Below are 2,941 nucleotides of genomic sequence, written 5' to 3' on the forward strand. Positions count from 1 at the left end.
AAAATTTTAGAGGAAGATATAATTGGAAGCAAAGGGCGCGACCAATTTCAAGGAGGTGCCTATGTTTTCGTTCAACAACGCCATTTTGTTGACGGGTATAACACAAGAAGTTTGAAAAAGGACCCAATTGTTTGAGAAAAATTATGAAGAGAAAAAAATTCGCCTCCATTATCAATACGAATGCATTCGATTTTAGTATGGACTTGGGTATTGACATAAGCAAAAAAATCCTTGATTAATTGTTAAGTATCTGATTTATGTTTCATGAGAAAGAACCATGTAAAGCAAGAAAAATCATCCACAATGGTTAAAAAATAATGAGCTCCGGAAAGGGAAGATTAAAGATTCGGGCCTCAAATATCACAATGAATTAAAGCAAAAGGAAAAGTCGTTTAAATTGAACTTAAACCAAAAGGTTGACGAGTTTGTTTCGCCAAAGGACAAACATGACTAGAATCAAAAGAACAATAAAGAAAACTAGAAGCTAAAGCTTGCAAACGAATAGATGAAAGGTGACCAAGGCGCTTATGTCATAGGGAGGACGGGATGTTGATGATGTTGCAGAAAGGGTGACAGGTGGGGATAGAGGAGGCAAGGGCCACGAGGTAATATAGATCGCCACGTCGCTTACCCACACCAATCATCACCTTCAAAACCAAGTCCTGCAAAACACACAAAGAAGGAAAAAATGTTACGCAACACGATAATCCATCTGTAAGCATACCAACCGATAAAAGGTCCACTTTAAAATTAGAGACACATAAAACATCTGTCAAATTAACCAAGGAATTTAAACGAAGAGTATCAGTTAAAGTAAATAGAGTGGTAGCACCACTAGGCAAAGAAATAGGTGGCAAATGCGAAGCAGAAGTGTTAACTAAACATGAAGCGGAAGAAGTAATATGATATGTAGCTCCACTTTCAAGGATCCATTGACTATGACAAGAAGCTACAGGTAACAAACCTCTGGCAAAGTCATCACTGAAAACGGCATGGGCCTGAGGAGACGAAGAAAAGTCTGCAGTGTTAGTCAGGGCAGCAAGGACACGGGAATGTTGTTCAGTTGAAAAGTGGGGCATTGCAACCTGTACATCATGCAAAGTGGTTTGTCCTTGCTCGTGATGGACTGAGGGAGGGACAATAGCATTGTGGGCCTGGGGGCTGTTGTTGGGCCAAGGACTAGCATTGTTGGTGCTGCGTGCGGGATTGGCAGCTCCATTGCTGTGGGAAGAACCAGTAGATGCAGTAGGCGTGGATGAGCGACGGGGTGGCCGCCATGGTTATCCATGAAGGGGATGACGAACAGGGTAACTGTGAAGTTTATGACAATTTTTGCGGGTGTGAAAGTCTTAGTTGCAATAGGTGCAGTGGAGAGGAGGACGGTCGGAGGAAGTACGGGAAGAGCCACTAACTTCCATGGCTGCAGGTTGGTCTGCAAAACGAAGGGAGCCCAACGAGTGCTGTTTTTTAGCCTGAGAAACAAAGGAACAAGCTTGGCAAACAATGGGCAGAGGGTTCATCAAAATAATCTGGTCCCAAACGGTGGAGAAAGACTCATTAAGCCCCATGAGGAATTGCATAAGCTGCTGCCTTTCATTCTAGATGCCACAAGAATAGGTGCAATGCTCGTTGTACGTGGCAAGTTCATGTAAGAATTATCCAGCAACCGATCACCAAGACCAAAACATGAACTACAAACACAAAAGGACTAATCCAGATATATGCACATTATAAACCAAAAAGTGAATCTTACCTGCAGCAACACCAGCACTTGAGGCCATCGCAGCAATCTCTCAGTGAACCTTCTCTTCTCTTGCAGAATGTTAAGAGCTCGACTCACAGATAGGTTATGGTCCAGTATTAGCATATATATGTGAGAAGAGAGGCCACTATATATACATATAGACTTTTCCAAGACAGATCAGGATTCCCTATCAAAATCCTAATTGGAAACAACCTCTTGTTTCCGCATGCTGACCAAAATCCTTCACTATAAAGAATCAGCATTCCTTTCATCAATAGGACTTTCCATCCCTAATTGAATACCTTCAACTGTTCTCAAAACTTCTCTATCTCATACTCATATTCTTACATTCTCCCACTTGAGTATGAGAAAAGTTTTAAGCACTCAGTTTATTCAATCATACTCAGACAGAAGTGTACACTAAGTCCTGTTAACAAAAGTTTTCAATCACAACCAATCTTACATACATTTCAAAATGTAGAACTCTGAAAATCTTCATCACAACCATAATGCAACAAGGTTTTTCACGAGTCACATACATCCAATTTGTATCTGTACTGTTGTGAACTTCAATTAGTTTCATCAGATAAGCAAAATAATTTGCTCCCACTATTTCACATTATTGACAGCAAAATAACTAATTGCTTCAGACAACATATGAAACAATAGTTCAACAACAACTGCTTATACAGATAAGCTGTTATTCAAGCATCAAATGAACTATCAAGTTTTTTATTTCTGAAAAACAATAGACCATTGTAACAAGTCTCACTAGGAAATAAAAACTCTAAAATAAAGCTACCTAACCAAATACTAGCCTTAAGCTTTATTAAAATACATAAAACCTGTTTTCATTACTGCACCAGCTCTTTGAACTTCACAGCAGCAACTCGACAGTCTAATACGCAACAAGAGATCACTCCCACTGATCAAATGATTCATGTACCCCCATCCGCGAAACATGAGCTTTAAATACCCCTATGGGTAACGCCTTGGTCAAGGGATCTGCTATCATCAAATTAGTACTCAGATGTTCCACTTGTATAGCCCCCTCTCTCACCTTTTCTCAAACTTTAAGGAACTTCACATCCATCAATCTAGAGGCTGAAGTTCTTCTATTATTCTTGGCAAAAAATACTGCAGAATTATTATCACAGTGCATTTTAATCGGCCTTTGAACAGAATCTACAATCTTTA

The sequence above is a fragment of a genome, unplaced genomic scaffold, assembly GCF_019419815.1.
Source record: "Pyrus x bretschneideri cultivar Hongxiangsu unplaced genomic scaffold, Pyrus_bretschneideri_v1 Contig142, whole genome shotgun sequence".
In the NCBI taxonomy this organism is placed as follows: Eukaryota; Viridiplantae; Streptophyta; class Magnoliopsida; order Rosales; family Rosaceae; genus Pyrus; species Pyrus x bretschneideri.